A 26,626-nucleotide genomic window follows, 5' to 3' on the forward strand; every position below is an offset into this window, starting at 1 on the left:
GAACGAAGCCGAGAGAAGACGAAAGCCGTAGACAACGCAAGCGAGTTCAATAACACTTCGATCATACTGCAATGTTCAGTATGCTCCCGCCGAGCTTCTAGTTATTAAATGTTAGTATCGACACAAAGCAGACATAGACAGATCTATCAACTATTGGATCTATCAGGCCTATTGTCTAAATCCAAAAAAGACTGCGCATCCCTTTGTACAGAATAGCTCTGCTAGGCTCATCAATTTAGAAGCAAACTACCCTGCTGACTGGCTTTAGACAACGGGACCCATTGGAAGCAATTGACCTGAGAAGAAGCAGAACGCACGAAACGCAATTAATATTGACGCTACATAATCACGGTTGATATCTAATTCTGGCCTACGTTGCGCAATCCCAGCTATAAACCTAGGCCCCAGCAATCATTTTACGCAGGTGCAACGATCCGGACGACACCCCGTATGTCGCAATATTGCGTTTCAGATATTTCGTATATGCAAAATGATTTCTGACGATAGATGATTTTAATCATTCACCCCAAGACCTTGTCTTACTAATATATTACAATGAAATAATATAGGTTAGCACGATGATCCTTCTGCTGGTTATATGGGGTCTGACATGCTTTTTGCTATCTTAATTTATCAACCCGTCATTGAGCTATTTTCGAAAATTAATTATTAAGATATTTCTATAATCATTAAAAAGGAATCATCAGCGTTGGTATTGAATAGTTCTAAACAGGGCACATAGATAGAACTAACATCAGGTAAGTTAGACCATACTGCAAATAGCAAACAAAGTATGTCTCGGCAAAACAGACAGAGCCAGGTTAACGCTGGGTTATGGCTAACTGAGAATAAGAACTCAAGAGGTAATAAAAACAATCAAACAAATAATTGAAAGTTAACGGGAAGCGTCGCCAATAGACGCGGGGCGTAATATAATAGATTGAACTTTCGAGCACCGTTCCACATATATGTATATATGTTAGCCAATAGAAATTAGTTTAAACTAGAGATTTTTCGATGGACTTACGTTTCTCTCAAAGTAAGGTTCGATTTTTCGACATAACTTTCTCTTTGCCGTACCTGTTGTCCTTCTAGCCAGACCCAATAAAGGCCCCTGACGCCGTACCAATAAATATGATTTTAGAAAGCGTGGAGTTTCCAGTACTGCATACGCTATATAACATTAGATAGCTGCCGATGTGCTCGCTGTCCGACTGATATTGTCAATACATAATTCTGCAAGGTCACGTCTTCCTACCTAGCAAGACACAGTAAAGGAAAAAAGGGTGAATCGTTAAATCGAAGTCTATGAGATCGATACGATATCGCTCTGCGATATCCTATATTCTGTTGTTCTAGCTTAATTAATTGTCAAGCTAGAGCGATTTTGACGTAAGCTAGCTATGGAAATGTACTGGTAGCCCTTCTTCTCAAGACTGCTTTGTTGTTTCAACAATAGCCTACTTTGATTAGGCCTTCTAATGGCATCAGGTCCGTGATGCCACGCCGAAAGCGACTTCTTTTTTTATACACATAAAATAGCCGAAAGCGTTAACAAAAATGACAGACGTATGGGCAAGCGGCCATACCTTCCCTTAGCGTCTCTTTATTATACGGATTTTATAAGGATATTACAATGATTGTGGTTCAATTATAATTTATTAATTCTAAATGAACAACAATCCCACAATACTGATAGTACTATTAGTATAGAGCCATCGGGATATTAATAAGAAAACGCCTCATGGATTTGAAAATTTCCTGCTTTCAATCCATCTCAAGACGGGACCTGGAATTGTGCTTATTTAATCCTTATATGTTATCAAACGAAAGGAGGCTTTCTCCCACCATTCAGCTTTTGGGAGCGTCCAACAACGCCCGACACTGGGCCCTGCGATTTGTTCTGTGCTCGAGGTTGTTTTTTGAAGGACAGAAGCTGGCTTTGCCGACTGGTTTACGTTGAAAACATAAAACAGCGAGTGTTGCCATACACAGCTACACACATTGCTAGTCTATGGCTATTGACACATAAGCGGCTTTTCTTAAATGAACGAATTGTATAGGTATTATAGACAGGCCATAAGTATGAATACAAGGAACGTAACGTGTTCACTCTATTCTATGTCTCGACGGATACTGAACATTCGGTCTTATACATTCGGTCACGTGAAATCCTTAACGGTCGACGTTGTAACGAATCGGGCAAAAGTGCCAGTGTTGAAAAGCGGTTGCTCGGTAGAAGGTTTGTTTATGGATTCGAAAGTTGGAAGGTACGTCAGTTTTGACACCAACCTGATACATTTCATATAGCATTGCCTTTAATTTCTGTCACTATGCTATTATATCGGCATACGGACTTTGAGAAATAAAATTGCGTTAAATTTCGTCTCTTCGTCTATCTGTCGTTGACGTCATCTTTTCAACGACCGTCATGAAAACCCAAAGTACCGTGCCCCTTATGTATTGTCTGGTTACCCTCTTTACTAAATTTTCAGACATGTAATGCTCCAAGTTTGAAACCGAGCGTAGACATATTTCGTTTCGTGCTGGGATCTAATTGTCTGAAACAGTGCATTACGGCAGTACTGGACACCAAAGTCGAAATGTTTAGAGTGCTACTTCCTTATTTATGAGTTCGGGCCCATGTTTTTTAAGCAGATAGTTAGAATTTTAACTTCAATTTTAACTTTAACCAATATTGGTTTTTTTTGGTTAATATAATGTAGGTTTTGAAGCTGAACTAACGAGAAGCTGGGTCTGGTTCCATTGCGACTAATAGGTAAAATGGGATCAGAATTTTTTTTTCATTAGCCCAGAAAGACGATGGCCTTACTTACAAACGAGCCTTCGAGCAGCTTAATAAACGTTGTTCTTCTGCCGTCATCTTGGCTGTTCGTTTGCTGTTTTCGGTGCCTACAGTATGATACATTAGGGATCGATTTGCGCCATCGTCATCAATATCTATCATTATTCATCACCAACCCATATCAAGCATGACAACTTGGCATAACGCCGATCTTTTTGCCACAGCTTTAAATAGATTAGACATTACACAGTCGTAGACCGACACGTACACGGCACGCCACCGCAAGCACGAATGTCTCAATGTACGTATTGGCATTTCACCATCTAATATCACCAGCAGACATCGAGTCCTATTTGGCACTCCGTTCCTATCTAACGTGTCAGATAAATCTCCTCAGGATCATCCATTATAAGCAAAAGATCCCCCTCTCTGACATGCCTTTATGAGAGCCCAATTCATAACTTTGGGTCTTTCGTAAGCACAGCAGCGCATTTACCGCCCAATTTGACCATGAGTACAGTGGATGCACACACGTGTGCTCTCTCGTTACTAATCTTATTCATTAGATACCAGCCGCCACGGCTGATATCGATACGCTCATTGTCGTAAAAGAAATCTCATGTTATAGTGAGGTGTGTTACATTTGTTGGGGTTGGGGCAAGCGTCAACGATGCAGGGAGTGGCCACCATCAACCCAACTCAGCTCGAAGGGCCGTTTACGCGGTCACCCTACGTCAGCCTATTGGACTTTTTCTTATTTTGATTGTTTGAAGCCCACGTCGCCGCCGAGTCGACCCTGCAAAACCGTACCTGTCAGAGTAGGCAGACGCTTTCGACAAGTCTTAGGGTGATTGCCACTTTGCTTAATAAATACCTTCACATTTATATTGATATATACGGACAGTAAGATTGAGCTGGAAGGATGCCCCTGCATCATTCTTTAGCAAATCGCATACTTGTCTAGACACGTTGACACATTGCCCCAGGATGTAGGCCTACGTTGCTTTGCCCCGATTGCTTCGCGCTGTATCCGTTAGTCATCTGATTTAATTGAGTTGTATAATCTACCCTCTTTCTCTCTATATCTCTGGTTTTCGCTGGCGGTTGTATGTACCCTGCACGCCAGCGCACTGATCATAACCCTGATCTAACAGAGCCATTCCCGATAATTAATGCTTGCGGCATCCATCACATGCTGTAATAACGCCAAATGAACGGATTGAGGGGCCCCGCTAACTTCTTGTGATTCGACAGCTGCGTTACAGTCTTGTGAAGATTAGTACAAGCCGAACGGACGTTCGGGAGGAAGGCGGCGAGAAGATATTCGTCGAAGAAGCAGCCAACAGCTAGCTGCTTTTGCAATTAGGCGCTAATGAAAGTCAGCAGGGACCGAGTTTGATCAGTAGATGGCGGAAGACATGACGAGAAACTAGCAACCATCCGGACAAGAATAGAAATACAGGCTGTTTGGGATGAAGTAAAGCAAAAACGTACGACACTTGCGACACCGGATATACCTACACGAGATGTATATATTCGATGTAACTCGCATTCCGTTCGATCGTGGCTTTTGTTCGGGGCTTAAATTGTCAATGAATAACCTACAAAACTTTTATTAATTAAAAAGTTAATTCGCGAGACAAAACTACTGTGAGTAAGGCGATACTTATACGGACAGATCCATAGTTGCCTTCCTTAAATGAGCTAAATTTAATAAAATCCAGCGGATGTCGATTTTAGGACACGTCCCAAAAAGTCCAAGTTTGTAAGCCAGAAGGTGCGCAAAGTTGAAAAGAATATAACTGACGATGGCTCTTTTTTTAGCTACCAGGAACTAACACGAGCTAATTTTTTGCATCGGTACTAATGGATTACCGCAAATAGTATTCTACGCCTTTTTCATAAATTTTCCAGCTCCCTTTAGCTGAATCCCTTCTGTGGATATGCCACTTGCTCTTATTAAAATTTTTCTTGAGGTCTTTGGAAGTCGCAGCTGGCGATAATGCCGACTGTTGGTTTTAGCCAGTGAGACAAGCTTAACTTACGATATGGAAAAACATTAGTCCAGATCGAAAACACTGGATAGTATGCGTGGTGCTAATGGTTGGGGGGCTACGTTTAATCTTAGTATTTCAACAAAACAAAATGGGAAAATTCGTAAACCTATCCAGTTTCGAGAACGCCGTTTCTATTCGGACGCAAAAACATGTCCTTTGATCACTCATGTAATACTTTTTAGTCGTCTTTATGGTAGCACCCTGTTTCGCTAAAAGAGATCAGTCTGTCATATAAAACCTAGCTTTTGAAGACGAACTCTGAAAACCTCATTAGTCCAGACACTGCGCTTTGGGTCCGTCCCTTTCCTTTTTGGTGAATGAGAGAAGCGAGGCAAGACAATGTAATTGCCGGTTTGTGTAAACGACTGAAATCTTTTTTGCTTTTTGCCAGATGTTGCCAGCCGGCCATCGATCAGCCGCAGTTCGCCTTTGTATTCAAAAACGACACCTTTCGAAGATATCTCTGCTAGTTTCTTTTTGGAAAAAGGTCCTCGTTTCCTTTGCCGCCAGAAAGTGCCACACAGCGTGTGTCTGCTGTCCGGTGCTCTACGACAGCTGACAAAGTAACGTGGTTAATCTGTCAGCGTCCATAACGTCGCTTGCTCAGTATGGGACCGAGCTTCTCGGATGGATCACTCCGAATAGGAGACTGTACCCAAAGGCGATTGATGATCGCAAGCCATTTTTATTCTACTGCTGGTCGTGAATCAATATCGGTAGATTATCACATGGGAAAAAATTTATTGTAAAACTTAAATATACAAATTATTATTAACTGAGGGAGTTTTCAAGGGGACCCTAATTTAAATGAAAGTACCGACGACCTTAAAAAGCAAAAAGAAATTGTAAGATCGTTGTCAGGCCGCCAATGAAAATTTCGATGGCAAAAAGTTATCAAATATTAGTACCATGTAACCAAGAACTCAAGTGATCTTTGCCCATCTATGGCATGATATTCTTTTTATGAAACGTCTGCTCGGCTCGACGAACTGTTAGTCATGACAGCGCAATACATTCTATTGAACACACGTAGTGCATCTGTGGCTTTTGTCAAATTTAAGTCCCACATTGATGATAAGGGGCAATACTGTAGGAAAAAGTAGACTTCTTATCGATCCATTTTATGCCAAAAAATTTCACGCACAGCTCTGGCTGTGTTTGTAATCAAACAGTTACCCTATCCTCTTTATTGATTATCTAATATTTTAGGGGTCAGGTTGAAGCTCTTTTGGGCTGAACTTTCCACGCCCCACCCAACTATTATCCCTATATAATGTGGTCAATAGGTTCCACTTTCGTCGACCCCGTGCCATAGCTTTCTGCTTCATATTGTTTCGCAATATAGTAATATATAAGTTCGTACTTACGTGAACGTCCAACATTCACCTAATTACAAGTGTAGACACCACGGTACATACATGCACTTGTATAATGTTTTCGGCTCTATATGGTGGCATCTCCTTCGTCAGTAGGCAAAGCACACACATACACAATTGGGGAAGCCACAACCCATACCTTCCCTCCCGCTGCTTCGGTGTTACCGGATTCAGCGTTCGATATTACTGTTATTGAGATACCTTATCTAGCCGGTTATTGTCTGCGGAGTCGGACCGAGCACTTAGCGTCTATTATTTGCGATGATGCCTATTTCTGTAAGTGAGCATCGTTGGCTAAGCTAGCCTTTGCGTGAAAATCTAGTTGACTTGAGTGACGAAGCAAACTGGGCGGGGCCGGAGGGGGTTAAGCGCTCGGAGGGAGTTTTGTGCTTTGACGACGCAGACCGCCTCTCGCTGTACGATATTAGATAGGCATTGTTTGCGTCCTTGCCTTTCTTTTTCTTCCAATGTCGCCTTGATCTACGGACGGGATCACTTTTCTCACATTGGTCGCCGTTCTACCTAGCGGAAAAGTGCAAGTGTCTTTTGAGCTGTAGACGCTGTCCAGTCGATCGATTACTTTCGTCGACGGCTGAGTGTCCAAGGGCGTCTGAGTTAGAGTAAAGGAACGCAAACTCGTCCGGCTTTCGCTGCCCTCCTAAGCGAGAACATTTATCAGACGGAGCTGCTGGTGCGAAAGGAACGAATAGAAAGCGAGATATCAGAGCTATATAGCTAACATGGGGTGGGCAGAGGCGGTGACAGAGGGTCTGGGGCCGTATGAGGATCGTTGGAGAGTAAGGGAAGATCCCCTCTACGACCCAACCTCTCCAGTACGGGTTATCTGAAGGGGGTACAGAGTTGGGATCTTTTGAGAATGAAGACAGAGGTCTACAGAGAGTCGAAGAAGGAAAATAGCGAAGAAACTACGAAACGTGGAAAGAGAATGAAGCTAAGGAACATGTTAGAAAAAAATGAGAGCCAGAAAAAACCATGCCTGAACTGATCAAAAGTCTATTGACGGGAAGTCTGGCTGGACACTCTTAGTGGTTGACCAACACAACTACGCCGTGGTCCGCAGGGAGAAAGGAAAAATAAAGAACGGTATCGCCTAGGCAGAATCTTCTTCTACCCCTTTGTTGTCAGTATAAAGAAATTCCAAAAAAGTTTGCTCGGCATTCAACGGCATGTGTGCCGCTCAGCAATCCTTTGAAGGGTAACGAAGGATGGACCTGTGTCTTTAGGGTTCAAGCTGGCGCAACATAATTTTCTTTGGCAAAAGAAAAGAAAAAGCACGAACGAAAGCAAGCGACAGTTACTGTACGTTCCAATACAACACAAAGTAGAAAACGTTCAAAGATTTACTTTGGGCGTCAACTGGCATTTGAGGGTGCGTGCGGCAGTCTTGGTTGTGTTTACAGCAAGATAGAATTAAACATAAAAAAGTAACACAACTCAAATTTTCTAAGTTGCACTAAGAGTTTTAACACAAGAACATTTCACTAGGTTCAAAGAAATCTGCGCGTGGACTTTGTCCTTTACCTGTAGGTCATATAGCTACTTTCTAGCGAACTGGGCAGATCTTTGGAATAGCACACGTTTGATTCAATGTCTGTTTCAAATTAGTGGACTCGTCCAGCGAAAACAATATTTACAAAGTACTTCAGCCACATGACATTTCACCTACCGATTCCCTGTGGCCTGAACTTTGCTAGGATTCGACATATTAGTTCGCAAATATCGATTAAAAGATTGCCACCGAACATATGAAAATGATATAACATTTAACAAGAATTTACTTTCCCTAAGGACTCGGTAAACGTACAGGCTATTGTTAAAGTTACGTAATTTCAAGCCGTTCAAAGAAGACGGGCGAGACTTTACATAGGTATACCACGTGGAGCACATATAACCCCATGGGGTTTCTATTACTTCTTAATGCATTCAAACATCCCACAACTGCCTCATTATGATTTCCCGAACCCCGTGAAGACGGGCCATCTATAAACACCATATGTAAATGTTTCACAATCGTATATTCCGTCATCTCACGTTGTGTCATCACAATTTATCGTATGTCAGAAAAGGTTAAACAACAGAAAAACGTGGATTTATTTTCCGATCAGTAGATCTGTCGTTCGGGTACCAATAATATGTACCCATATGAACATTTTAAACCTAGACACTTAAATCATAAGGGTTTATTTTTGTGGCGATTAGAAATACAGGTAAAATTTTTGTTGTTTAAAATATATATTGTATATTATTGTCCATCCAGTTATATATAATATATTTATCATGCTATTCAGAATCCTGAATATACATAAACTATAACGGACACATCTGACTAGTAGAGATTATATTGTATTTAGGGAGATTATTAATGTAAATGTTTATTAATTATAGAACTTGAAATCAATCGATGACGCCTTGAGGGATGTATTTCTATAAAATAGGGAATAGAAAAATTGTTTAAACGGTCTCTGGCATACGTCCATTCATGTTCACTGACAAATATTAATGTTGTAAATTACATAACCGCAAACATCCTTAATGTACCAACCAACCCACCCACCGTGCTATCTATGGGTTTACCTTAATAGAGCAAACTTGATGTACCGAGTCCTATTTCTAATTTTCTTCTTTGTAGAAATACGCGCACTAAAAGCTTACTAAACACGGAAACGTAACGTATAACAGACACGAACCAGACGAAGACTGGCATCTGTGTTGCATAAAAGTAATTCGCTGAAACTTGTATACACTCGAAGAGTTTGACAGGCCTCCGCGCTTACCAAGATCTTACATCTAAATTCTTCATCGTTTCAGTTTTATCCAGCAGCTAAATGCTTACGTATGTAAGGTATTACGGTCGAAAACGCGTAAATGCCAAAGTTGAATTTTTCAAAGACAACAATTTTTGCTAGATTTATGCTGAAAAAAGGACAACTACTCTAGATAAGCCATAGACTCTTATTTCTCAGAAATATTTCTCGATCCTTCATGAAAATACAAAACGGAGAAAAATGTATTGCTCGTGACGGCAATCATTTTGTCTGGTCCCGAAACGAACCGTTGAGATAGCAGCAGGACGTGACGTGATTTACTCGTCGCAAAAAACATGTAAAATGAACGAAACTTAAGTTATCAGTGTGCAGCTTTTATGATCGCTTATGTGGAACTACTGTTTCAAAACATCTGTACGTCTAAAACAACGTTCGTTGATTTATCATACAGAACCTTCAATAAGTGCCGGAGTATCGCGGAGCGAACGGTGTTTCCAACGCATTATGGGATAAGAGCAGTGACGTTTCAAGAGCTCCTGGAGTCCTTCTCTAGTGCAAACCAAAACCTCAATAACGAGTAGACTGTACCGTTGTTTTTCGATCTTCCTGAGTACATAGAGGGATAAAGAGCTACGTATCTCGCAATTTCTCGTTTACGAAACAAACCAGTTACGTTGGTTGTCTTATTAAGATGGATTGTCAGACCAAAGCCTTGCGAGCGTAGGGCCTCCTTCTCTGCGGTGAAGCACTCTTTGCTATGCATTCACTAGTCCTTTGTGCTTGGCTCAACAATGGCCTGGAACAGGTGAGGCAAATGAATCAGACAAAGGTGTAGGCTGTGGCTGCGGGATTATTTAGGTTAATAGGAAAAGGACGATAAGGGACAACAACAGAGTTGTAGATTTAACTCTCATCTAATTACCTCCTACAACTTGGCGTATCCTGCTTAAAGGCCAAACTTAGATTTGTTTAATGCGTTAATAATTTATCTGAATATAATTCTAGATTTGTTTCGATTCTACCGTTCATAAGGATTTCTCGAATGGACCATACCTAACCCAAAAACAAATACGTACCAATATATGCCTTTTCTAAATGAAGGAAAAGACAAAGAAGCATAACTGATTAGAATTTCTGCGAAACACATCTTCCAAAGATGCGAGTGGGACTAAAACTGTTCAGCCTTGATACGCTATTCAATATTGCATAATGGCGGTAGACTATAGACTATGTTCGAAGTCTACGCATTTATGATATGAAATAGAGATCAGCTTTACAACTCACAAATTTTTTGCTTAGGCGGTCCCTGAGGCCGCGAGAGATATCTAGGTATACCATCTTTATAACGTTCTATGTTGAATCACGGATTTATTTGGATATCATCATTTTCCGATACAATACCCCCTAAAAAATACCGCTGTAATTAAAAAGATGTAGATAATGATGGGTGTTCACCTATAATTATAATGTACCTTCCTTAAGAATAATCTGTGTTTTAGCTTATGTTTCAGAGAGCTATATATTATATATAGAATGTCCATGCTAGCCCCTCGAGCACGAATGCTTGCCCATTATAACAGTCCAAGCACTGGACTTGTAACCAAATTTTTTTATTTGAGATTGGAAGACTGAACTTTTCTCGTGCCGTGCTCCCTGAACGACTACGATGGGTTTTGAAACTGGAAATTACAGTATAATGGAACTAGATCGGACGATAGCTAACAGATTAGTCACAATTACCTACAGTCACCTCCCGTTTGCTAGATCGTAATCGGTATTGGGGAACGTTTTGCTGCCACCCAAAACACAGTTTAAAAAAACGTTGGTATTGTTTCTCCTTTCCAGAATGTTGGTTATTTTTTTTCTTCATATTTCTGCCATTAGTAATGTTCTACGATGCTAGGCTTGTACGTCCTATGTAAATCACATCTCCTCACCATAAGACTAATCCTAGTTGTTATGTTTCCTGGAAATCAGACTGTGTTTGGACTCTACTTCCAAACTTCCAAACCTTACCAGTTTAAAGCAAAATCTGTGTTTGGTATTCAATTCGCATCATTCCACACCCTGAAATTATCCCATTTATTATAATCAGATTATAATAGCCCACTAAAACGATAGGTCTATTGGGGCTCAATTTCGGGACAGCCTCATTCTATTTGCCTCCGTCGTTAATCTGTTCGTAAGTACTGGGCTATTTATAAAAGCAGTTTGTCACTTAAAAAAAATAATCGCTAAATATGGAATAGAGAACCTGTCTCGATCGCAATATTCAATCCGCTTATTATTTCTGTATTTCATTAGTATGGCAGTAAAATAAATTATTAGGGATACGTATACCTAAGCAATCCAGTGAATTACATAATAGTATAATACCAATAAGCAAGTATACCTAATAATAGTTCTTAGATAGAACTTAGAATAGAAAGTTACAGAGTGTTCAAAGGTTGCCGCGTAAACACGCTCTATGCTAACAGCCTCTATGAGCACCCATTTCTCGACATACTGATGTGTTGCATATAAATGCTCCCCCCCGCTCGCTTTGTCGTACATATTCATTGTGCATACTGTTGTTATAAATTATTAAGGAATTGAACATACGAAGTACCTATGTTCCGAATTGGTGTGTACGACCTAGTTAATTGAGCCTTGATTGATGATAAAATTCGATACCTGCTATTCTTTGGCGGATGGCCCTAAACACCTGTCCGCACAAAGATAATTAAGCCCCTGTGCGTCATTTGCCCCGAACTGTAACAAAGCTCTTTAATCTCTCTGTGAATTCGTTATTTGTTAAAAGCTCACGGTTGCTCATCAAAATTACCCCGAAACAAGGTTTCAATTAATATAAGTTTACATAACGATTTCGATAACCATTTTGTTCATGTGAGGCCCGTCCATCCAATGACGGTCACAGTAATCGTTTTGTGAAGTTGTATAAAACGTTTTCAAACTAGCGTTGCAAATACCGTGCGAAAGCTTTAGACGAGAAGGCCACGAGGACCTATGGAATCGTCTGAAAGCGATATTCAGATTCTATTACAGTTTAGCTTTGTATGTTTTTGTCAGAACCTTCACAGTGGCTAAATAGGTAGACTTGTCTACACGCCCAAATCTAGTAACAAACTTCCCTCTTTTAAGTTAATTTCTGCTCGTTTTTCTATTATCATCACAATAATGGTTATACTAGAGGCGATACTTTGTGGCAATAGTCCAGACCGTAGCCTACCAACATTTCAGCGTCTCCCTTCACCCGCGCTATATTTACTGGTGACCTTGTCCCTGCAGCGTGCCGATTATTCTTGTCACTCTATTATCAGAAGCCAAGCCAGGGAGGTGCTTCTCAAGCGGAGGGAGTCTGCCCCTCTAGTTGGCCAATGGAACGGCTGAAGAAGATCCGCGTGAAACAACAATAATTTTCCACAGACTTTTCCCATCGACCCGACTGGATCTCTCTACAAACAACCTTTTCATCTATATATAAAGTAACTCACATATCCATTCTATTCAGTTACGCTGCACAGGACGACAGCAGTTCCTATACTCTGACTGTATGCGTAACTTACATGATCTCGCCTGCGCTGACATGCTTCGCATGTCAGCGCAGGCGAGATGACGTTGTCTTTTGACGGCAAATTTGTTGCGGTTGTGAGCGCTGGCGAAACGGACCTCTATGAGAAAATAGTACGGAGAGTTGCGACGACAAGGGCGTACCATCTCTGGCTGACGGTTTGCGATGGGCGACGATGGGTGTGAATACAAGACGGCCACTTTTGTATAGGACAGATAAGACGATTACGACACGGGGGAGGTGAATGAGTAGGGTTTGAGGTGTTTGACAAAATTATGCTATCAGGTACGTATAATTTTATGGCATTACAGTTGGCTTTAGTAAAAAGATGAACACGTTAAAGTTGTGCTGCCGTCTCAGCTCTTATTGTCAGCGGATTTGTCAACAACTGGATAAACGGGGCGTTAAGCGTTCTGACAGCTTGAGCCTGGTCCGGTCCCAACCAGCGCAAGCACAGAAACCACACATTGATACAAACAACAGGATGCCTATATGCAGGTGTAGTCTATTCCGCCTCACTACACATTCACAATACCTAATTTTGATCAAATTCAATATATAAAAGTCATTAACTCTTGGCCCAAGTACGGGACATGTCCCCTGTGCAGGCGCGGCATCTGGACACTAAATTGTACTGTGTACTATGGTGTTGCAATTCGAAGGAATGACCTTACAAGGACCATCGCCATCATAATTAATTAATGCCTTCTGCGTTCGTTAAGGTTCTGATCATGAATAAACGTTAGGGAGAATATTGGACTACGAACACGATAAATATATGTACTGAGATTTTTTATGGGCATTTCGATGTACAATGGTAATAGTGCTCATCGAACCAGCCTCGTGCATTTGATAACTAATGTCATTTCGATCTTGCATTGGCTTGATTATGCTTCGCATAGTCCATGCACGTCCATGCAAAGAAGTACGTTGTCTCTGAGTAATACATATGATCTATCCTTCTTGGCACGTGTTCACTATGTACGTCTGTGTGTTACCATCAACGGCGTGACAAACGCTCTGAGTTAACTCCGTTTGCTGTCGCACGGTGAGATTTTGTCGAGCATGTTTACAATCGAAAGCAACAACAAAATTTAGGCTAAATTTTAACTGAAGCAGATTATAGATTTAGCAGAGCTTAGAGTTTTCAACGACCAACAAAGATGAATACGGAATATATTGTAGGATTAGTGCTAGATTTGTCTATTTACTATAGCTGAGCTCGACCAGTGGCTTTCGTTCACCTATGTTTATCCCTGTGAAAAAAACATAGATCAACAAGCATTTAGCGAGTTGACTCGATGCACAAAACGTGCATAATTGCAATACTTGCTTGGAAACGGCGTCTGCAAAAGACCTCTTTGTTAAAACTGTTTAGCAAGTTATGAAACCTTACTTCGAAATTACTACTTTGAAAATTAACGAAATGGCCACAAACGTACCTGTAACATACCAGTGGTGTTCCAGAACGATGCGGTAATAACGTGCCCGTCTAATAAATTTAGGGACATGAGAAATTTGGTGTACGCTACTGGAAAGGGGTGAGCACGGGGCTCAGATGCCCCTTATAAAAGCCTAAGGTCTAACACGAAAATACTAAAATGAGTCTATTCCTCTGACTTGGCCTCGAAGGTAGTGATCGTCTGGCCATTTTCGACCTCTGCTTCAAGTCGAAATTTTTTGATAGCCTATGCAAAAAAACAATCAGGGCAAATCCGCTAACTAGTTTGAAGACGTTCTCTTTATGGTCAAAGCCAAATTCCTACCACTCGAGATATAAATTACACAGGGCAACAATATTCCCCCGCATCTTTCTTCGAAAATGCAAAATCACCACTAACGAGTCTTATCAGAATGATCTGTAGGTTGATAAAATAACAAGGTGCTCAGTTGACGGTTACGAGTTATGAGAGAAGGCGGAGGATCTAAAATAGAGAACACTTCAAAACACGTACAACTGGTCCGAAACTGACTCGCTCGTAGGTTTCAAAGCAAAAGTGAAAGCTCTTCACCTCCAAAGCAAGGATATATAGCTAGCTTCACAAGCTAGATTCTGTTTAAGCGAGGCTTTAACAACCCCAGACATACTGGCGCTATGTCAGTTTAACAAAACACTGTTATCTATAGAGACCTCAATGCAGTCTGTACGGGGATAAGAAAATTGGCTGCGAGTCGAAATTAGTATACAGTGAATAAAATATACTGTCAGAGATGTCTCTAACCAGGTGTTGAAAAAAAAAAATAAACAATTATCATTTTCAGGCTATCATACTGTAATTTGCTTGACCCTCGATAGGATGAACTGCCTAAACTACCTGTTAATCCCCATATACACGACAGGTGGAGGTCTTTTGCTATGCGAAACCCATTAGAAGTGTCTTGCTTTGTAAAACAAATCATTGGTGAGTAATAATAACGATGAAAAAGGTTGAAAAGATAAAAGACGGCCGTGCTTCTATTACTCGAGCAGATAATCGATCGAACGAAACACGCTTTTTTCTTTTGTATCGAGTACTGCTACGGAAGAATCCAGTTTGTACTACCTAGCTTTGTCATATGGTTATTATAGCTTCTACCAGGCATGTTGTCATACGTAGCTACGGGTAGGTGATAGTTTAAGAGATAGATCGAGCTTCCATCATGTGCACAGAGGGGTACGATCGAAGGGGCGCTATGCAGAAGAAAGAATTCTTCTGAGGAACTGATGCACATCAACCCGAGAAGCACATACAATGTATTGATTAACATGTGTCGCCTAAATCGACAGAATAGTGCTCCCTTTTACATTGCCTTTTAAGCATGATATTTCTTTTGCAAACTATTGACCGTTCAGGGACATGTACATGTAATTACAATTTTATGAGAAATGACATGGTAAAGCGTTTCTGATGCATTCCATATTCTGATACAGGTTCGATCAAGCAAGCACCAGAGGCTATCCATAAGCGTCCCCCAATAGTATCGATTTATCGAGTATTTTTTTCTGTATACTGAAATAGTTCTAGTTTAATTCGTTGAAGCTCGCGGTGCCTACCTACAAGCGCATAACGTGGATAACCGCCGCACTCATCATAATCGTCTTCCAAAGGCATAATTTAGGTTTGCGTCCCGATTGCTTTTTGCGGGGCGAAACACGTGAGACACAGATGACGAGATGACGTCTGCCATTGCTCGCCTGTTGCCTTTGTCATCGGGGTAGCGAGCGATTTGCGAAAAGACTGACGAATTAATTGTGCGTTTGGTACTAGTTTAGACTTCGAAGTGACAGTCGCAGCATGATTGACATCGTTGTTTAGAATGAAATCGGTGTGAAGTCGTTTCGAACACAGCAACTGACGTAAAAAAAAAAACCCTTTTTTTACTGCTTGTGTAGAAACAGCGAGAGAGGAAATGAGAGATCGTTTTTGGGGGATATTCCAGCGTTAAAAACAAAAACAAAACAATCTACGTTTGAACGAATATGTTACATATGACGGTATTGTGTTGAATGACCAAATAACACCTCATCCATAACGGCTTAATTCGTAGACGCCAACTCGCTCAAATTAGGTTACTGTTGTATACAGAACTACACTGAGGCACAATCGTTTTGGTTTTTGCCTTAATGGAAGCAAAAGCATACATTTTCTGTATTAATATTTGCCTTAGCACATTCGATGCCGAGGCAACCCCCTTGTGGCGGAAGTGACGCCAACCAAATCTTCGGTAGAACTACGTTATTTACGTACTTACGTACTCCCGCTTCCGCAAATTGCCGTTTTTTCTTAACTGTGCGGACCGGCGAAGGCAGGTCCAACAGAGCGTTTCCTTCACTTTAAATAACACTTCATCGTAATTCCAAAACTCTTCACTAATACCGCTCCATTGACGATCTCGGCCAGGTCACCCCGATAGACCTCGTTGAGCCGCCTCAATGCGATACCGAGTGTCAAAGTCTAACAAGGCAGTACATCAGTCTAGCCTATACTATTCTCGTTGTACCTTTGCTATTCCCTTCTGAAACAGTAACGACATTAGGCTTTTACCAAACCGTGCCTTCTGGTACCTGAACGTATTTTCACACTTCCGCCTCTTGATACCGTTTTCTACTCCAATGCATTGCTTCCTGATTTCAATACTCATTACTTGGCAACTTTTGTATCTCACCGCTATTCAAATTGACTTTTTACAATTTGAAAATCGTTGCCGACACGATCGACCTCCGTCGGTCAATAACCTTCACCACTGAAGGTCTCGGTGTGATGCGCAAGCCTTACCCACAGCGAGACTTCGCTTTTCTTTCGCTCGGAAAGCATCCTGAACATAAACGCTTCGCTGCTCGACATAGTATTCAATTTCCACTCTTCATTATACCAAGACCCGGTTCTGCTGGCGCCGTTTAAATACCTACCGAACAAAGGTTTTGTTCTGTGTACTTATTTCACTCATTCGAAAGAACTTGCCTCAAAAGCATCTGATCTGTAACACTTGCATACCCGGCTCGTCTCACGTCATTGCCCTGCGGATCGCCTTCTATCACCACTTTAAATAGACAGACGCCCTTCCGGATGATCTCTTTCGATTCGCTTTCATATACATTTGGACTCTGTTCGAACCACCGTTACCTTCAATTATTATGACTTTCTGGCGACTAAAATACGAACCTCCACCGAACCGGACGTCGTACTTATATTCAATGATCCCAGGGACATTTTCCGCAAACGCGTTGTACGCGCATCCTCAAACGCATCACCCGCATGGCGATTAAGAATTTGATCGCTCCTAAGCGGCCCTACAGCCGGCCAACTGAGTAATCCTGACTCAAGCACTCTCAACATGAGCTCTCCCCTGTACTACGCTGTTATTCACGACTCCGCCCTTTATAATCACTTCATAGTGATGTAACACCGGCGCCCAAGTGATCCTATGCGACCCAGTCATCCGCTCCCATTTGTAACACATGCGCCCTTGCTGCGCACGATGAACAAATGTCTCTTACTTCTCCGATCAGCATAATCCGCAGCTCCGTCTTGAATCAAAGTTCGGTTTCTGTTTCCGCAAAGCAGCATTATGGTCGCTCACCAGCAATGGCAGCATTTTACTTCGAGAAGACGCGGACCCTGTTACCGATGACTGAATAATAATTATGAAGTGCCATTTTTACACAATTATCCCTCGTTATCTGCGACACTCGCGTCAGTCACCTCACCTTTCTCATTAGACACTTCCTCAGTATACCCTATTAAGTTCTCGTCCTCTCCTAGACTTCTTTCGTACCTTCCGCAGAGAAGTTCCCGTGTGCTAGCTCATCAGTACTCGAATTACCGTTATAATTGTGATATTATGCAATTCAAAAAACGGAACAGTTGAGTTACTTGTATATATATTATATATACAAATGTATATATATTATATATAACGGCTATATATTTGGGATCTTTGATTGCATCATCACTCTAGCGTTTAAACTTGGAGATTTCTTTTTATATGTTTTAAAGACTAACAGAGCTAAAATGTTAGTCGTCACAATCTTGTTTTTTCCACACCATGCCCTACGATTACATCATCAATTTGAAACCTAAAGAACTTATTAGCCATTGGCAAAATACTTCTTCTCTAAGCCGCCAATAACCTCTTTGATGTAATACAATCGATACCGGTAGATATAAGTTCGCTAAAGTTTCATTCGAATATGGCACAGAAAAATTTCAGCCGAATTTTATGTTGGACTATCAAAAGTTTCAAAAATGCAAGGCCTTAGAACGGCCGAAGTACACAAAACCTTAGACGTTCTTAAAACAGACTAATCTGTTAAATCCTGTATTAAAAATCTAAGCGTATTCAAAATGGTTTTTTGAGCCATTCTGAGAATCAGGACTCGATAGGGAATCTTCTAATTTGTCTCATGTAAATCTTCTTAGGACCTTTCTGCATGAAATTTAGCACTAATTTGAACCGTCGATTCAAAAACAGTGGAGAGGAGGGAAGGGTATCCAGTGCGAAGAGGCCGGATAATAGTTGATTATAACGTTCCTATTTTCATTTGACGTCCTATTTTCAGCCACGATGACTTCTTTGTTTTATTTCCGAAGAATTTAGCTTTTTTCTGAGGCATTTAGTTTTATTGATTTTTTTACACTTATCAGTGAGGGTTAGAAAACACATACTGATTTTCGCTGGTATCAAGGTCTGCGGCTATGATCTAATCATACTGCTCAGTAATCGATGACAACAAAACGTTGTTTCCAATAAGATCAACATGTTGGCCGCCCAAGCGGTAGCGTATCGCTAAGTGTCATGACATAAATGAAAAAACGTGAAGCATTTTTCGTATCGACGCGAGAGGTTCGAAGCCGGTAAAAAGCGAATAGAAAGTATACCATAAAAACACCCCATTTTTATGCTCGCCCTATCGGAGAGCTGTTAGCGGCTGAAACCGTTTTGGTTCGATATTTGTGTTTTAGAATAAAAAAATTACGTTGGGTACATTGTGGGAAAATTGATAATAATCAATAATGGCAATGGCGCTACCAGAGCACAATCAGGCGTAATGGCACACACATGTCTGAAGCATTGCTTAACGGCACCACCGAAGCATTACGCTAGGCATAATGGTACGAATCGTTTCGACCAGTCGCCTGCCCACATCGTCAGTGATGGCCGGGAATAATGGCCCTCTTCGGGAATAATTGCCGACTAAGCAGTCACCGATAAAAGCCGTCGACGACTGCCAGCTCAGTCGTAAGGCGGTTGAACTGGCCCCTCCTCTCATTGAAGCTGTCCCATTGAAGATCTATCAATGCACGGGTATGCCTGTGCATTGTGACACAAAATTCATGTTTCATCCATCTCATTCATTCAAGTGAGAGAAAAATCCATAATCGAATTAACAAAAACCATTGATAGACCAATCTCAACAGGGTATTTGTGTCAAATGATAGCAAGAGTGCGCGTAAATAGGGCGCAATCCGTCACCATTTCAAAAACACATACCTCTCTAACGACGTCAACTGATCCCAGGGGCAGGCCACCTCACAACAACGATTTGTAAGGCAATAGGGCCAGGGACATAGAGTACGTGCAATACACAGAACAGCAAAACATAAGTACATACCTGACCAGATGATGACAGTGGAGTAAAAATGATGTAAATACAGAACACAGCAAGATTCGAAAAGAGTGACGAACTTGTTGTTGGTCATATGAAGAAAGGGTAAAAGAAAGCGCTTCGTCTCTGCCATACACGCTGTTCGTTAGTAGACTGTGGTGCTTCTGTTCCTGACGCCGTTTTAGAGGAGCAACTCTGCGCACCTCCAGTTTGTGAGACCTGCTGTTATTCGGATAGAGTTCGCTGAGTTGCCTCCGATGATGGGTCGAGCCGATGCTTATGCCGCACGCCATATCGATATTTATCCAGCGCAACGCTTGTCCGACGGCAAGTTTCGCTTTGCTCTGAAGTAGTGTGCAGGTAGGAGTGGCTGGTTGAGGACGAGTGCGCTATAGCGGACAAGAAGGACGACGTGCCCTGAAGTATGTATTCAAGAGGAGTGCGTTATTAGCTGAAGTCTGCGGTTAGCTCGAGGACAGCTTTGACCATGTTGTTCCAGGTTTATTGATCACTAATCTGATCCATGGGGACTGATAGAAATGTGGTGTTACTCTATTTAGTTTGATGTAATAATACAGCTGAACTATTAGAGAAAAATTATGCTAAGCGAAAAACGAGGCAAGGAGCGCGCGTAAAGATACGTTCAGAATTCGGAAGCTTGGTAAACGCAAATCAATAGACGGGTGTTAAAATTATTCTCAGTTGATTCTATTGAAATGTATTTAAACTTACAAGACACTAGTGTTCAGTGGTACTATTCAGCCTTCTATGGAGAACGTATGGGACGGGCTAAAGTGTAAAGGCAGATCTCACGGTACTCCTGTCTCATTTTAATTTATTTCGTCTCTTCTATTATGGTGTTCCCGATTATGCCAAGCAGCGCGGTTCGTCGAATGAGCTCTGAACGCTTTGTCAGGTGCCTATAATCTCCTATCTGCCTTAACGTGAACGAAGAGAGTATTATTGAATTTGTTTTTTGTAGAAAGCTTCTTAAAAAAATCGCCTTTGAATGGAAGTAAACACTTCAATGCGGCCTTCGGGTTTTTCTCTGCCACTGGCTGTGCGTTGGCTCCACAACCGGTTTATGGCCGTTGGATAGCTTGGCTTTCGCGCCTGGTACGCCATTGCTTGAAGAGCATGGCTGCTTAAGAAAATGAGAAAAGACCGCAATCAATCTAAAAAGAGAAGCTTTTGACAGCATATTAAGTACACATGGGCTCCTGCCCCCAACAGCTTCAAACAAGTGACCGATTGAGATGGACAACGATTGCAAATAATGCAGCTTTTGCGGTGAGCGGGCCTGTCACTGTATCTCTGCAGACGTGTGCTTCTAGCCAAAACCAAAATAAGCGACCGTACGATGTTGGGCGTGCAAAGAGCACAGCGATGCAATACGGCCTATCTAGTTAACGTTGGTAAAAAGTATCCGTCGTCGTAATTTGCCTAACACACTTCTCCACTTTACATGACTCCTGCGTCAATCATGAGAGGAGATAACACCGTTACCGGGTTGAGCCTTAGCCCTGTCAGGACCATCGCACACTAGGCTCGACACGTCCCAAGACAGTATTGAACCAACAGAAAACGTAGTATACAATGAATATACCACTTACACTATCTTTATGCAATGTGAATATTAGTATATACAAGTGGCATAAGTCGGACGTCACTGAACAAATCAACCTGGTAAGCCAATATTTAGAACAAGTAAGCCTAAGGCCTGTGTACCAACAAGAGAAGCATAAAACATGCTTAATATTGCCAATATGTTATGCAAATTTTTCAGACAGGAGGTAACAGATTATTTTTTTTTATATATTTTTGAGCGTAACTAATTATACTGTGCAATTTTATGTAATATGTTTAAAAGTTCGGTTTAGTGTCTATTTTCATAATAATAGTAATAATGGTAATAATAATCAAATGGGGTGACCTGTTTTACAAGTGTACGACGCAATGGTGGGTTTAACGCAGGACTTAGCGTGTCTTTCGATTGTTTCTGATGTAACTGGACGGGGATTTTTTAAACGGAAAAGTTCAAGGCCCTTTATCGCCTTCGTATTTGATCTTCTTTATGTTCACAAAATGGAAACTCCAACTCGTAATTAGAACACAGAATAATTAGACTGAAATAAATAAAAATATCTTAATATTTCCGTATCTCATTTTTAACATTAAAAAAACACGTTTTGTTCAAATGTGAAAATCAAGGAGAGAACGATCCAAGGACCCAATAGCAGAATCAACGGTAGCTCGTGGAACGTTGAAACACGATTATTCGCAGTAAACAACCGTCGGAGGCAAGGTGGTTAGATAGTCAGATTAGCTACATAAAGACCGATTAAGAGCAAATTAACGTAACATCGAGGAATCGACGTCTACACATGGTATCCACCAATGTCAATGGCTCCAGATAGCTGTTTTATTCTACCATGAGCTTTTCCAACTGAGGATTTCGTGACTCAAGTTCTCGCATCTGTGGCCTCTCAAACGACGCCTTCAGAACGCGGCTGCTTTGGCTAATACCATCGCGGTCACACCGGGGATCATTTACGGAGTTCTCCACGAGATCCGATCCTAGCGAGCCGCTAAGTACTACTCAGTTGATTTACGATGGTTTTAGAAGCATAGTGCTCTCTAAGGCTGTGGGCTAGCAGGGAGTGATAATATTCTCAAATAAACGGAAACCTAGGCGGGTAGACCACTTGAGCCTTCGGGTTTCCCCCGTGAACTGTTTAGCTTTAAAAATTAGTTACCAAACTACAGAAACGCCTTCGTGTTCCATAATCACAGAGTCATTGATTTCTTGCCAACGAAGATTATTATGCCACGTTATCTTGTTCCGTGGCCCACGCATGTATTCCATATTGGCTTATATCCGCCCCGCCTAGTCAGAGCCGACATATAATAGAAATGGTGCAAATAGGGACTTGCTAGGTCTAAGCACTCCATGCCTGGACCTTGTCACTTAGATGCAGAGAGCCTCCTGAAGGGAGTACACGTAGTCAGTGCTGTAGCTCAAGTAATCAATACGAGGAGTATGCACAATATTTTGTCGTAGCCTTACAATCGTCCGTCCACCCAGCCATCCCCAGAAAGCGCACATCTTAAATCGACATTTCTTCTTACCTCCTCCCAAATAGCCCAGAACACCTTCAGAGTGCCGGCAGAAGTGCAACCTGCGGTTTATCTTCTAACCGCGGCACTCAAAACTATTTGCCAGCCAAAAAACTTACATCACGCAACAAATAATATATCTGAGGATGTTGGCGAGTGACACGAGCTCTTAAAAGGTGCCCTTGTTTTTTTGCAGTCGCGATGAGGAATTCACGATATAGCCCAGCCTGCCTGAGCGAAACTTTTGTTGTAGTGCAAACACCAAAGAATCTGTAAAACAGCAAGGCGGTGAGCTCGAATGGGGCAGCGATGGGCACTCTAGGAGCCGTGGCGCTCTAGCCCTTTGCTGAACTGCGCTTTTGAATTGATGCCTACGTATTTGCACCCTGCCGGCTTAGTGGAGAGATGTTTCGCTATTTATTGTCTCTGAAAGCACAGGTAAGCGAAACTGACCGTCTTTTTCGTGCAGAATCACTAAGAAAAGCGTATGCTAGACGCTACGCGTCAGCCCATCGACTGACTTCTGTCCTCTCTACTAAGGGCCAGAAAAGCCATTTCGAAGGAATAACATGGATTTCCGAAAGCGTTTGACGGAAGCTGCGTATTGCGTCCTGATGGCCGACAGCAGATAAAACGAGTTCAATAGTTTAGAGAAGGCCCTGCATGTAGTGTTTGTTGAGATCCAGATATTTAGTTCTGCAACCTTGGAGTGCGTCAGTGTACCATGAAATCTGCTTTTCTTGCTGGCTGAAATTTTATGGAAGAACTAGATAAGCTTAGATGACCGAGCAGTAGAGTTCCCCATCTTGTTCTGGACACGGCTGCCCCAAAGGGACCATGTGAATTCCTTCTGTTGCCGATTCCGTTTGAAGACTTTTCCTATGAAACAGAAGGCCGAAACAACCTAATTAAAGCTGTCTCCTAAGTGGGTCATTTGGTAATCTACGACCCTAGCAGACTCCAAGAGTAGTGGCACTCAGGATCGATGCTTTACGTGGATAAGGCAAATGCCGACTAATTTATCCTCTCGCCGACGCTCGGCCGTTTGTCACAAATCTGAGATGTCGATTCGGACATCCGGCGACCGAGACCTTTTCTGAGTAACTCGGAAGGTGAGGGCGAAGGTTCGCCAAAATAGATAGCAAATTTTTAGCATGGTAGCGAATGGGTGAAGGTAACCGGATGAACGGTCACGCCATCGCCTTTGAATCTGTATTGAAGGTATGAACAGTATGTTAATCTCGTGATATATTATTTACATCTTTTCTTATTATGTATAAGTTGATGCAAGCGTGTTATTGAACTTGGTACCCCTATATATATATATATATATATATATATTTTGTTCTGCTAGTAATCTGAACTTAAAGCCCAGTGACATCAAACATTTTGGTACCGAACCCAGATGGGCAAACTGTTGTGGTTGGCTCTTGTGCCGGGATGTCGCTTTATTGTGTTATTTTACAGTTTCAACGGCGGGATAACGAAGCGATGCACCCCATCGCATTCCTGAGGAGTTGCTGTTAATGGCTGTGTTTCCGTAAAAATGGTGGCGGTATGACTTGTAAGAGATAATGACAAAACGGGAGAGTCGCATCTCACGCGATTTCCGGGTTAAGGGTTATAGCTTATCCCAGCTTAACCGGACTCCTCAAAGGCACTGGCAGCGGATCTAACGACACAAGATGTTGAAAATGCCGAATGAACAGACCTCAGGTCGCTATCTCATAAAAACTAAAATTAATGGTGGTGAAAAAATTTGATATAGGAAACCTTATGCAGTACCTTCTTTCTATTCTCATAATGTCAAAATATACACAATTTAAATTTTCCTAGATTAATAAACTGAATAAATACAGCTTGAAATTTTTCAGATTGATCCAAGCTAAGTGGCTATGTTTGCAAGTGTGAATAATTTGTCGTTCGATAAAATTAAATTTTATAGGTAACTTGATTGAAGTTTCAAGTTGGAATCTTGAAGTATATTGTAGAAAAATGCGTGTTTTGAACCTTATTTTTTCATCTTGCCTGATAACGGCACTAAGGGTACGTTTGTAGAGAAAATTTTCCGTAGTTATAGCCATTTACTTGCTGACATTTGCATCTATGCGCATTAAAGGCTTTGTAACGAATAAGTGCAAAATACTACTTTTTTAAATATTACTATTTATTTAGCTAGGTTTTGCAGAGCGTTCTTTTTGGCATCATATTTATGGTTCCACTGCTTCAACCAACTTTTTCTTTATTAACTGACGAATGAAGTTCGAACAATAATATCCTAACAATCCTAATATTGTCTTAGAAGGACATCGTAGCTACAGATAGGAATTCGGCAGAATGAAAACTTACACGCCTTGCCAATAAAATCTCGTAAGGGCTAAACACTATCGCCCATTACTACAGATTCAAGTTAAACATGTACATGCGTATGAGGCGAAAAACTTATCGCTGTTCAAGATTTGAAACATCCGTCTAAATAGGCGTTGCCCACTTTTCGTCCACGTCGCGTCCTTAATGATTCGGACGTCTCGAGAAGCAATTTTAATGGCGCTCACTTTCTACATGGATATTCGCCCTAGAAAAATTAGTGACTAAGTGAATAGTGATAGTTAACACCAAAAGCTAACAACAGCCGTACAACGGCAATTGTCTACCGTTTGCGCTATAATGTCGCTTCGAATAAGTAGTTGAATAAAAACTTCGAAATATTCGAAATAAAAACTGCTTAAAACAAGTTCTTATTTCGAATATTTCGATATTAATGTTTCGAGTAAATGGTCAATTTCCATTGACGATATCACTGTTTACCGTTGACTAACCACTGACTGTCAATATGATAAATGAAAGAATTTTCTGCATGCAAATAATCAACGTACGTGTGCGTAAGCCCGTACGTATATACGATAAACTCCTTTCTCGTTGTATACCTCGTTGGTAAATACATCGCATGGGCCACCCATGTCCGACAATGTACATGAGCACATGTGGCAGCTATTTTGCAGCAAGCCTGTAGGAGAGTCAGCACATCTTTTTGATTTAATGGACCACAACAATCATCAGCCAAGGCAGGCCGGCGGTTTCAGTTTTCACAGCTTCCGCTGCCCTTCCCCGCAACACGGAGGAATTTTCGCATAAGCTTTCGTAGTCTCGATGCGTGTGTGCGAGCTGGTTTCTAAACTCGATGGTTGAATTCACTTAGTTGAAAATTCTACCAAACCACAGTAGATGCCGACGCCGTTGACGACCTAGACCACCCGGGATCACAATGAAGACCACACCATCTGCTATGGGATGGCAACGTTCGAGCGGCCGCAATATATGACTTTAATATAGAGCTCTCGTGCAGCAAGTAAATTTCAAACAGCATGACGCGCGAACAGCAAATGATATATTAATATAGGCGGGCAGTAGGCGTAAAGAGGCCTGCCGTGCTGCGACGAAATGGGGCTGCTACAGTTCGGGGAACTCGGTCCGGAATCTGTTCGCTCTTGTGCCCTTACACGGGATGCACTCGGACTGTGAATGCTGGAATCGCAAACGGGGATGGAAAGGGTAAAGGAGTATAGCAGTAGTATTTACTAGACGAACGACTTCAGTAAACTGTCGTGGTTGATGCTATAGACAATTTTGCCATCCGCCGCGAAAGTTCATTAAGTGACAGCGTTCCGGTGGGATCCATCGCTGCGGTCACTGCTCGCACTGTAGCTCGCTAGAGCTAACGGCGTAAACGAAGCCGCCCCTGTCTTTCACGGCCGGTGAGTCGTATGGATAAAGAACTTCGGCGCGCGATCACTTCATTGCATTCCACGAACGACGATCCGACTTG

The 26,626-nt window shown here is 41.7% G+C and overlaps 1 long non-coding RNA gene across 1 annotated transcript in view; it reads right to left on the reverse strand.

The window, feature by feature from the left end:
- Positions 1-26,626, reverse strand: part of LOC147755744 (uncharacterized) — a 52,993-nt gene that overhangs the window by 13,258 nt on the left and 13,109 nt on the right. The window contains exon 2 of the long non-coding RNA XR_015326541.1: positions 19,690-20,100. This is a non-coding gene — a long non-coding RNA (uncharacterized LOC147755744). The remainder of the gene's footprint in view (positions 1-19,689; positions 20,101-26,626) is intronic.

The sequence above is a fragment of the Varroa destructor genome, unplaced genomic scaffold, assembly GCF_002443255.2.
Source record: "Varroa destructor unplaced genomic scaffold, Vdes_3.0 BEIS01000004.1, whole genome shotgun sequence".
NCBI classification, from domain to species: domain Eukaryota; kingdom Metazoa; phylum Arthropoda; class Arachnida; order Mesostigmata; family Varroidae; genus Varroa; species Varroa destructor.